The following is a 12,862-nucleotide window of genomic DNA, read 5'->3' as shown; positions in this document are numbered from 1 at the left end:
CACCCATTACCTCGTCTGTTTTTTCCCCTAATGGTAGAGTACTTTTCGTGCAAAAGTGGCAACAGGAAACAAGAGCCGCAAGAAATTGAAAAATTAAGCGATGTACTAAGGGTGAGAGTCGAGGCAACAGCCAAACAGGAAGGGAAAGCAAAAATTAACAAAGTTAGCCTTTGTTTGTCGAAATATTCATGGATGAAAATCACTTTATTTAAGAAAGAAGTAGAGAAAATGCCGCCGGAAGTGGAGAATGATTCCGTCTGTTTTCAATGGCACTTCTACAGTTATCAGTCGAGCCGCCCGACGTAGGCACTTCTCTGCGGTGCCTATTTGGGTGTTCCTCTAACCTTCCGTGGTGGGGCAGTACGTCTAGAACCACAGCGTCTTGCGCTCTCCGCGGTTGTACGGGACTGGCGGCCACGCATCATTACGCAACTTCCCAAATAACAATACGAATCGGTTTTGGCATACAGTTTCCTACAATATACTAAAGGGAACTTTGGCGCTTCAATCCTTGAGCCACCAAGGGAATGGTGGGAAGTACATGGATTTGTCCGATCTTCGTGCTTGTGGATTCGTTTATTACCCTTTGTGTGCCTTCATTGTCGTAAATTTCAGAGCAATGTATACTTTTCTAAGTGCAGAAGGCGCTGCGAACACAAACAATCGCTACTAATTACAACGGTTCAGCTGGTCGAGGTGGCTAAACCGAAACGCGCCTAGCGTCTCAAGGCACTGACGTGACCGCGATAAATTCGTGAAGGCGTTATATGTCATTTGTCGATGCATGCTACCGTGGCGTAATGGTTTCAATATCGGGCGTCTGTGCCTGGAGGCCTTGTGTTCGAATCCTGCAGTCGGACAATTTTAATAATGTTCATTCAACTATTTACTGCGCAGTACATTGTTGAAAATGACGAGTTTACACAGTCACGAAGTCGTATAAAGCCGGAAGAACTAAGTTTAGGCAAATCCATACATCTCATGCTGGCTCAACCGCTCCCATCGCAGCTCCCGTGGACACTACCACGAGTGTTCCCTCTAGTAAGTATTGTATGAAACTCTATGGGTCTTGGCACTTAACTTGGTAGAGCAGCAAACGAGGGACCCGGAAGAACTGTGAATGTTCGGCAAATATATCTTTCAGAATAATTCCTCCAGAGCTCATTAGAAAAACACTGCTAGAAATCTTCATTTTATGCTTTCGCATGTTTACTTCTTCTTGGATGTGTCCTTCCGGCGTTTCTTTCCTGCGCTAGTCCATTTGATGTGGTTCCTGGTCTGCCAAGTAAAGCAGAGATGTACATCGCAGGCGTACTTGTGAGATACACCTTATTTCATTTCTGTTTTGCGGGTTTACGCGCCTTTATAGCGAGCGGCGGGAATTATTAACGTTTGTACAAGTGAAGGTAAACCCGCCCTTCATTTGCATAGAAAGGTTACCTTGGTATTGCCCCCCCCCCCCCCGAATAAATATCCTGGGTACGTGCCTGAGTGCAGAGAAGAGGATGCGGCACGCGCACTGCGCTAGAATGCGACATCGCGCAGGTTGCACCTGACCGAAATATTTGTAAGTGACTTTAACGGAGAATGAGTTACAGTTACGAAACAGCTACGGCTGATATCCAACTGCTTTTCTAAGCCTGCCTGTCCATTGTTTTCCCCCTCTGCTGTGGAATCACCCTAATGTGCTGTAGTGGGCCAGTTGCTTCTGTGATAGGTGGAACCTCGAGCTGCGAGGCACTAATAACCGCTAAGCCCCCGGTGGCGCGGGATGAAATCCCGGCCGCGGCGCCCGCATTTCGATGGGGCTGAAATGCAAAAACGCCCGCGTATCGTGCATTTGGTGCACGGTAAGGTACCCTTAGCTGGTCTAAATAAATACCGAGTCCCCCACTACAGCGTTCATAATCAGATCGGGGTTTCGGCAGGAAAAACTTCAGAATTTAGTTAATGTGCTTTTTCGGGTTTCATTGTCGGCTTTCTTTATATCGTTTTAGGGAAGTTTCACGGATGCCCAACCCCTGCCAAGTGGCCAACGCATTACCGCCTCTTGCCGACTGAGAGCTGCCACGTCTTGGGCTTCCAGTGACTGGAGAGGCACCTACACGGAAGGAGCAACGCCTCTCCTGCTACCCTTAGGGTTTATTAAGCGATGCCTAAACGCAGTGCAATTCATGTACTTGATGTATTTTCACGGAGTTCCCAAAATAGTTTTCTCGCTTTCAGGGATAAAGTTTACGGTCGACAACATTTGCACCTTTTTTTTTTCATATATTTTTTTACACGCCTATGATTGTTGTGCAGAGTGGTCCGTGGAAAGAAATCTGCTATTATTGTTCAACGACCGCTAAGAAATGACATTCCGCGAGTTTAGCGTTGCGTTGAAAGATTCATACATGTGATCAGAACGGCAAACGAAGCCGCAATCAGATTAAATTTTACGCCAAGCGCAGCGTTCCTGGATCAAGTTTTCTAGCACGATATTGGCCTCGAGCTCCACCACTGGAAAAGCTGGTGCCACCATCGGCGTGACGTTCTAGGAGGGATCACGTGGACATAGCGGCCGCGTCGGCTGCTTCGGGCGCGCCGAAGCGAGCTGAAAACGAGATTAAATTCCCTCGTGCGCTGCGGTCCTCATTTAGTGGCGAAATTTTTCCGCTTCGAGTGTCTCCTTTACAACGCTTCAAAGCACTACAATAGGTAGTGGCTGCCTTTGAAGGCGCGCAACATGGTAGGCTACTGCTCGGTTCCGCAGGGCCGGACTGTTTGGATCGGACTGCTGGTACGATCTGTTGGGAACTCGGCGCTGACGCCCGTGGTTGTACCTGGGTCGCAAGCCCCAAGGGTAGCGTTGGCCTGGCGGCCTGGGGTACAACTGGAAGCATCCGAAGGTCCCGGCAAAGCATGAGTCGACTGGTAACAACGAAACAACTTGTTTATTTTAACATCGCAAAGAGTTGGCGGTCAGGTTTGACCGAAGTAGAGAGACGGGAGAGCACTTCACTCAACAGAAGAAATCGGAGCCCTCCTTTTGGCGTCCGGGGGCAGCTGTTTTTATACTCTCGCAGTTGAGGGCAAGAAGGAACCCCTCAAAAGACGAGCACGTGAATGTACAATGGGCTAATGGTGACGCACACTGTCGTAGCGATGCCGTAGCACCATGTCGAGCACGATCTCGCAGCACCCTGTCGTGGCGCTGCCGGTCGGACACAATGACTGTAATGAGAGGATGGTCCCTGCTTTGGCATCGCCTGTTTCGGGCACAATGACTGGAACGAGATCCCTGCTTTGGCATCGCCTGTTTCGGGCACAATGACTGGAATGAGATCCCTGCTTTGGCATCGCCTGTTTCGGGCACAATGACTGGAATGCGAGGATGATCCCTAGGCGGTCGCATCGCCGCAGTCGCGCCTGGAAACACCTGGCGATGAGTGTTGCGGCGACGACGATCGGGCCAAAATGTCTGCCGCCCCGCCGCAGTCGCGCCGGCAAAACCACGTGTCGCAGGCGAAACGCAACAGACCGCCCCGCCGGGGGAAGGAGATCCCGATGGACAGGGGACTGCATCCGCTGTCCGGAGGGATGTCGCTCGATGATGCTCATAACCGAAGTCGGGCGTCCCTCGACGTTTCTTGAGCGCAGCGCACAGAGAAGGCCTCGTTCTCTTGTTCAGGTTCGCACGGGACACTGCAAAGTGACTTCGGGAGAGTTCACATTTTTGTTCTCGTTCCCGGCAAGCGTTAGAACTACGCTGAAACTCAACCGCTCAGTCAGCAAGCACGGCACAACCCTCACTAAGCCCTGCCAGGCTCTTTCCCCTTTTTATACCACTGCCTAGTTCCTTACAGTAGTCTAGCATCACTCAGAACGCGTCCACAAACTGAAAAATTGCACTAGAAAGCATATCATCACTTTGAAACACTAAACAAAAGCAATATGTTAAAAAAAATCCTGCCTCAGGAAGAAAAACATCAGTAACCAACAATTTTGAGGCTGATTCCTACGTTAGGGGCTTCGACTTAAGCCATCGGCGTTACCGTTGAGACTCCCCTTTTTGTAACGCACCTCAAAGGAATATTGTTGTAAAGCGAGGCTCCAGCGCAGGAGGCGGCCATTTTTGGGAGAGATGGTCTGCAGCCATTGGAGAGGGCAGTGATCCGTCTCAATGATAAACCTCGAGCCGGCTAGATAGCATGACAATTTCTGAACGGCCCACACGAGACATGCACACTCTTTCTCGGTGGCGCTATACGCCTGCTCACGACTGGTCAGCTTACGACTAGCATACAGGACGGGGTGTTCTACTTCTCCATTTTCCCGTTGGCACAGTACAACGCCCATGCCTCGCTCACTAGCATCGCACTGAACAATGAACCCTTTTGTATAGTCTGGCGATCGTAGCACAGGCTGGCTTGTTAGGGCACTCTTTAGGGCGCTAAAAGCTCTTTCCTTTGTCTCGTCCCAGACGACTGTTTGAGGCTCTGTTTTTCTTAGAGCATCCGTCAAGGGAGCCGCGATATCAGAGTACCTAGGGATGTACCTCTGATAGTAGCCGGCGACACCCAAGAACGACCGAACATCGGTCTTGGTGCGCGGTTGCGGAAAGTCTCGCACAGCGGCCACTTTTATTTCAGAGGGGCGGCGACGACCCTGACCAATCACGTGACCGAGGTAGACAACCTCGGCCTGTGCTATCTGGCACTTAGGAGCCTTTACTGTCAAGCCCGCTTCGCGCAGGCGGGTTAGCACTGCCCGCAAGTGTGCCATATGCTCAGACCAGGATGCGGAGAATATCGCTACGTCGTCTAGATACGGTAAAGCGAATTCTTGCTGTCCCCGCAACACTTTATCCATGAGGCTTGAAAAACAGTATGGCGCGTTCTTCAAACCAAAACTCAACACTTTAGGACGGAATGTTCCCATTGGTGAAATGAACGCCGCATACCTACTAGCCTCTTCTGTAAGTGGAACCTGCCAATAACCCCTGACAAGATCTAGGGTGGAAATAAACTGAGCGCTACTAACTTTCTCAAGGCGCTCCTCGATGTTAGGGATCGGATAAATTTGATCCTTAGTGATGGAATTAAGCCTGCGGTAGTCGACGCAAGGACGAGGTTCCTTGCCCGGTACCTCAACTAAAATCAAAGGGGAGGTATAATCACTCTCACCTGCCTCAATAACACCGAGCTGTAGCATTTTCTTTACCTCAGCCTCCATAATATCGCTCTGGCGGGGTGACACCCGATACGCCTTGGATCGTACTGGCTCTGTGGAGGTAAGTTCTATATCATGAGTAAGTACAGAAGTCCTACCAGGCCTCTCAGAGAACAGACCTTGAAACTCTTGTAATAGCTGGTGTAGTTCGGTTTTCTGCTCAGGCGACAGCGGTGCTTTACTGATAAGGTCACTAATGACTTGACCGGTGTCTTCCCTGTTCGTCACTGAGCCTAGTCCCGGAAGCTCGACCGGAAGCTCTTCAGGAACGTTTACCATCATGCACACCACTGCTTCCCTTTGTCTATAAGGTTTGAGCAGATTACAGTGGTAAACTTGCTGTGCTTTCCGCTTTCCTGGCAGACTTACCACGTAGTTAACGTCCGACAGTTTCTGAACAATTCGTGCTGGGCCCTCCCACTGCACGTCTAGTTTGTTGTTTAGCGATGTGCGCAATATCATGACCTCATCGCCCACCTCAAAACGACGGGCCCTGGCTGTCCGATCATAATAAACCTTGGCCCTCTGCTGGGTCTTTGTCATTGCTTCACCTGACAACTCCTGTGCCCTTCTTAAGCGTTCGAGGAGCTTAAGCACGTACTCCACCACGACTGGGTCGTCGCCCCTACCTTCCCATGATTCTCGAAGCATGCGAAGCGGAGACCGAAGCGAGCGACCGTACACCAGTTCAGCTGGCGAAAACCCCGTAGCCGCATGCGGCGCGGTCCTTAAAGCAAACATCACCCCAGGCAGACACAGCTCCCAGTCAGTTCGATGTTCAAAACACAACGCTCTCAACACGCGCTTCATGACGGAGTGGAGCTTCTCAACGGAATTCGACTGTGGGTGGTACACTGAGCTGTGTAGCAGCTTTACCCCACACCTTTCGAGAAAAGTTGTCGTCAAAGCGCTAGTAAACACTGTGCCCTGATCTGATTGGATTTCCGCAGGAAAACCAACTCGCGCAAATATGGACAGTAGTGCATTGACTATCTCAACTGAGCTGAGTTCTTTAAGCGGCACTGCTTCAGGGAACTTTGTCGCTGGGCAGATCACAGTCAAAATGTGTCTGTACCCCGTGGCTGTTACCGGCAGAGGTCCCACTGTATCAATAACGAGCCGTCTAAAAGGCTCCGTTATGATAGGTACCAATTTCAACGGCGCCCTTGATTTGTCCCCTGGTTTGCCCACCCGCTGACAAGTGTCACATGTCCTCACGAAATGGTCTGCGTCCCGAAAACACCCTGGCCAATAGTACTCTTGCAAGAGACGGTCCTTAGTTTTCTTAACTCCTACGTGTCCGGACCACGAACCCCCGTGTGACAAGCGCAACAGATCCTGACGATAGCATTGAGGCACGACCAGCTGATCGAACTCCACTCCTCGGCGGTCTAGATACTTCCGGTACAGGACTCCACCCCTTTCCACAAAACGCGCAGTTTTCCTGGCGATACCTTCTTTGACATTGCAGCGCACGTTTTCCAGGCTGCCATCCTTTTTTTGCTCGGCTATCAAAGCCGTCCGGCTGACTTTTAGCAACCTATCAAGTCCGTCTGACGTAGGCGCGATGAGCAAATCAGTAGATAGCTCTTCTAACTTTCCCGCGTCGGGCGTTTCCTCTCCAGTATCTGGCGCCTTTAACGTTACAGACTCTAGTTTATTCAGTTCGGGCGTGCTCGGCATATCAGCTTGCTGCGCCTCTGACCCTTTTTCGTTGTTTGATAACGTCGGCCCCGCAACTACCGCCTTTGCAGCGAGCTCCCGAACCTTCGATCTGGTTAAGGCCTGAACACTAGCTTCACCAAACAAAAGCCCCTTCTCGCGCAGGAGGTGATCGGACCTGTTTGAAAATAAGTACGGGTACTGGGATGGCAGCATAGATGACACTGCCGCCTCTGTCTCAAGCGCTCCGAAAGGTCCTTCAATAAGCACCTTTGCTACTGGCAGACACACGCTATGAGCTTCCACGGCTTGCTTGATCCATGCGCACTCGCCCGTGAACATATGGGGTTCTACATAAGACGGGTGAACTACATCCATCGTAGCTGCGGAATCGCGAAGCACTCGGCACTCTTTCCCGTTCACGAGGAGGTCTTGCATGTAAGGCTCGAGAAGCTTCATGTTCTCGTCAGTGCTGCCTATTGAAAAAAACACAACTTTTGGTGTTGTTTCCGGACACTGCGCCGAAAAGTGACCCGGCTTCTGGCACGTATAACACAAGCGCGCTCGCCTCATCTCGAACCGCTTTCTGCGTTTGGCTGCCGCCGTCTCTTTACGTTTGGTCGGACTGCTTTCGCTCGCATCCGCACTACGCGTGTCCCCTTTTTCTCTCATGGGTGTGAACTTCGGCCTCTCGAACTTCGAGCCAAATTCACCCTTTTGACCGTCCTTAGCTCCGCGAGCTCGACGCGTCACAAACTCCTCGGCTAGCTCAGCGGCTTTAGCCACCGTACAAACGTCTGGCCTATCCAAGACCCAGTATCGCACGTTCTCCGGTAACCGACTATAAAACTGTTCTAGCCCGAAACACTGCAGAACTTTATCGTGGTCACCAAACGCTTTCTCTTCTTTGAGCCACTCCTGCATGTTCGACATAAGCCTATACGCAAACTCTGTATATGACTCACTTCTGCCTTTCTCATTTTCCCGAAACTTCCGACGGAACGCCTCCGCAGACAGCCGGTACTTTTTTAGCAGACTCGATTTTACTTTGTCGAAATCCTCTGCTTCCTCTCTATCCAAGCGAGCGACTACGTCTGCCGCCTCGCCGGGTAACAAAGTGAGCAAGCGCTGTGGCCACGTTTCCCGAGAGAACCCCTGCTTCTCGCACGTTCGCTCAAAGTTAACCAGGAACAAACCAATGTCCTCTCCAAGCTTAAACGGCCGCATCAGGTCAGTCATTTTGAACAATACGCGTTCTCCTGCACCGTGTGCCTGACTTCCATTACGAGCGCGTTCCATCTCTACCTCAAGACGCTTCATTTCCAAAGCGTGTTGACGGTCACGCTCTTGTTGCTCTCGCTCTTTCTGTTCTTTACGTTCACGCTCTTCTTTTTCTTTTGCAGTCTCCCTCTCTTCAATAGTCTCAAGGCATTCCGACAGCTCGTCATCCTCAGCCTCTAACTCAAGAATAGCCTTTAGCAGTTCAGGTTTTCTTAGTTTGTCTGAGACATCCAGACCCAACTCTCTTGCAAGCTCCAACAATTTCGGTTTGCGCAACGACTTCAAATCCATGGCTGCTCTGAATGCTGCTTTCTCTACTGGTTACTATTGTCTTGCCGCAAACTAACCCGGCAGCAACGACAACCACAATTACCAGCTCTGTTTCTAACACTAACAAAAAGCCTGGCAAAGCTCAGAAGAAGAAAGTCCCGCACTCACCAAACCTCGCAGCCAAGAGTCCAGCGCAGTCGTTCCGCTGCAGGCAACCAGTCGTCACACAGGGCTCGTTGCACTGCTCCCGGATCGTCGTTGAGCTGCTCAGCATATCGTCAACTGCATCTCTTTGCTGCTGGCCTCCGTTGTCGCGATCTCACCGCTGGCAGACAGTTGTTTGAAGTCGGAGGCGATCTCACCGCTGGCAACCAGATGTTTGGGATCCGACTGCTGGTACGATCTGTTGGGAACTCGGCGCTGACGCCCGTGGTTGTACCTGGGTCGCAAGCCCCAAGGGTAGCGTTGGCCTGGCGGCCTGGGGTACAACTGGAAGCATCCGAAGGTCCCGGCAAAGCATGAGTCGACTGGTAACAACGAAACAACTTGTTTATTTTAACATCGCAAAGAGTTGGCGGTCAGGTTTGACCGAAGTAGAGAGACGGGAGAGCACTTCACTCAACAGAAGAAATCGGAGCCCTCCTTTTGGCGTCCGGGGGCAGCTGTTTTTATACTCTCGCAGTTGAGGGCAAGAAGGAACCCCTCAAAAGACGAGCACGTGAATGTACAATGGGCTAATGGTGACGCACACTGTCGTAGCGATGCCGTAGCACCATGTCGAGCACGATCTCGCAGCACCCTGTCGTGGCGCTGCCGGTCGGACACAATGACTGTAATGAGAGGATGGTCCCTGCTTTGGCATCGCCTGTTTCGGGCACAATGACTGGAACGAGATCCCTGCTTTGGCATCGCCTGTTTCGGGCACAATGACTGGAATGAGATCCCTGCTTTGGCATCGCCTGTTTCGGGCACAATGACTGGAATGCGAGGATGATCCCTAGGCGGTCGCATCGCCGCAGTCGCGCCTGGAAACACCTGGCGATGAGTGTTGCGGCGACGACGATCGGGCCAAAATGTCTGCCGCCCCGCCGCAGTCGCGCCGGCAAAACCACGTGTCGCAGGCGAAACGCAACAGGACGCACGTAACGGAGGCCGGTGTCAGCCTTATTCACACGTAGCCGCAGGACAAGAAGCTGCGTGAAGCTTGGCTCGCGAAACATAAAACCGGCAAACAGTCATCGGCTACAACTCGGGTATGCAGCAAGCACAGACGCGAGGAAGATTTCGGCTACGGCGCCCGGTCTGCGATGTTCTGAAAACGCGCACTGAGACGCTCGCCCGAGTCCGCTGCCCGATTAATGTCATGACAGTTTGGTCTATGAACTTGTCGATGCTATAGATACTCGCAAGTTCAGTGGAATGGAAAGGCAGTGGTAAGAAGCACATTTAAAAAAAGCATGGCATATGGTCATGTTTGTGTTATGAATTAATGCATTGGATTACATAAAAGGAGCAGCGGGAAATTGCACGCTGAGAACACCGATAAACATACAGTGCGACGCAACTCGAGAAATAATATTGAAAGGTCAAAGAATTTAGAAGAAAAAAAAGATTGAATCGTCGCGACGGGACATCACAGTCCCCGTAGGCGTCGAAGTCTCTACAATGAAATTATTTTTGAACAGCTCTGATAACGCCCACGCAACAATGGTTGCTTGTATACTGTCAAATGCTCATACTCTGCGGCCTAAAGCTCATGGCACGGTGCGAAAACGCGCGCGCGGAGAAAGCGAAACAGTGCGCGGACAAGCATGCAGACGCGCAGTCGGTCGCTGCGAATCTGCGCGATCGCTGCATTGAGGCTTCGTTCTATTACGCTCCATTTAGTTATACAAACACTATAAGAACATATTTCACATAGTTTGCTCTCAGCGTTTACCTACCTTTCACGCAAGAAGCCGGTTCGGGAGACTCCATCGCGGCGACCGCGCGCATTGGCGTTCACTGTACGCATTCGGTAAGGAGATAGCGTCTGTAAACGATTGTGTGCTTTCAGTTTGCCCAAGAATATTATTTAGACAGTAACAAACTTCTCTCGTTTCGAAAGTACTTATAGAAATGTCCGGGAGAGCTCGCGCGTGTTGTTTTCAGTGAGCGTTGACAGCAAAACCTATGAGGAGCGCGCCGCATGATCCCTCATACTACGCCAGCGAGGCGCTTCCGATAGATGGCGACTCCGTAACTCCTCGCCGCCAATACGTAGACACAAAGACATGGCCAATGAGATGAAATTGTGTCTAGTTCATATGTGCTAAGTATCCACGCTAACTGCAAACTTAAAGTACAATCTGTTGGAGCTTCTACATGCGGGTGAATGACAAATGTTTTCCTGCATATATATATATATATATATATATAGTCATATCATAACAAGCCAACAAACACTGACACCAAGGACAACATGGGGGAAATTACTTGTGCTTAATAAATGAAATAAAGAAACGATAAATTAATGGAAATTAACGTGGATGAAAAAACAACTTGCCGCAGGTGGCGAAATGCGAAGGTTGTGGGTTCGGTTCCCACCTGCGGCAAGTTGTTTTTTCATCCGCTTTAATTTCCATTAATTTATCGTTTCTCTATTTCATTTATTAAGCACAAGTAATTTCCCCTATGTCGTCCTTGGTGTCAGTGTTTGTTGGCTTTTTATGATATGACTATTAAAAATCGGGTCCCTCGGTTAACCCCCTTTCTTCTCGTTTATTACATAACGAGGGTCTCGAATCCGGCAACATTGATGCCTTCAGGTAGCATGTGTGGGTTTATTGACCAGTTGCCTTCACCCAAAAAGACCACGTTCTCGTGACGCCTGCGGCAAAAAGGACGTTCCACGTCCGCCGCCAAGGTATGTGAGTGGTGGCGCTGGCTAACACTCCCAGGGTTCTACTAAGACACATAAATACCCAAGAAAGTGGAGGGGAAAACGGCGCCGCGGTAGCTCAATTGGTAGAACATCGCACGCGAAGTGCGAAGGTTGTGGGTTCGGTTCCCACCGGCGGCAAGTTGTTTTTTCATCCGCTTTAATTTCCATTAATTTATCGTTTCTTCATTTCATTTATTACGCACACGTAATTTCCCCTATGCTGTCCTTGGTGTCAGTGTTTGTTGGCTTCTTATGATATGACTAATAAAAATCGGGCCCCTCGGTTAACCCCCTTTCTTCTCGATTACACACACACACACACACACATATATATATATATATATATATATATATATATATATATATATGTAACACACAAACAATGCCCTTTAATTGCAGGTGTTCTCTCAATAATTGCCCTCTAACGGTGGTTGATGAATATATATATTTAGGTATTACGATTACAAACCGCTCAACATGGTCAATTCATATTACTAAAGCATGCTCATCCGCTTCTAAAAATCTCTGTTTCTTGAGTCACAAGCTAAAGACTGCTCCATCAGAAATAATACTTAAATAAAACCTAAATTAGACTACGCTAGTGTCGTTTGGGATCCATATCTCAAGAAAGATAGTAGAAAACTTGAGATGGTGCAACGAAACGCTTTATATATCTTTATATAAAGTTTTATATTATAAGGTTTTACATTTATTGCTTACCAGAGAAATTACTCGCCTTCAACGCTCATGGCTAGTAATAGCATCCCTGTTTTACAACACCGAAGAGCAATTGCTAGGCTGAAATTTCTCCACTCACTATACTTTGGTAAATTTAACAATAAACCTGAAACTTACCTAACATGCCGAATTTCTAGGAAAACTAGGCACACACATGCTCATACTCTTGAACCTTACTTTGAGCGCACAAATATTTCATGTATTCTTTTTTTTTTCTCGGTCCATAAAAGAATGGAATGCGTTACCGTTGGAAGCATCTTGTGATGGCGATAATTATGACTTTTTGTTTGTGATCACACAATACGAACTACGGTGTTATTTTTTCATATTGTGCATCTGTTTGGCTGTGCTTTGCACTGTTGCCCTGTCCTGCTCACTTTTGATTATAATTATGTATTATGCTGTCTTCTACCGTGTCATTATGTTTTTTGTGGTATCGAATTTCTTTTGTCCCCTAGTTTTGTTACGCCCCCCTGCTTGGTAAGTAAGCAAGGTATATATGTGTGTGTGTGTATATATATATATATATATATATATATATATCGTTTTTTAGCAATGAACTTACGGTGTTAGTTTACGCCGTGCTTGTCGTCTTGCTTTCTTCCTCTTCGTATCTTGCGCTGCCCCAAACCATGAATTTTAAATAAGCCAACTTTTCAATTTCTCTCCGATTGTTATGCTTATTTAACACATAGCCAATTTTATTCTTGTCAATCCCACGATGACAGAAGTGGACTGCGTTGCCACGAAAACCAAGAAAACTTGAATATGTGG

The sequence above is a fragment of the Dermacentor variabilis genome, chromosome 1 (genome assembly GCF_050947875.1).
Source record: "Dermacentor variabilis isolate Ectoservices chromosome 1, ASM5094787v1, whole genome shotgun sequence".
Taxonomy (NCBI): Eukaryota; Metazoa; Arthropoda; class Arachnida; order Ixodida; family Ixodidae; genus Dermacentor; species Dermacentor variabilis.
Note: the sequence above shows the minus strand (reverse complement) of the source record.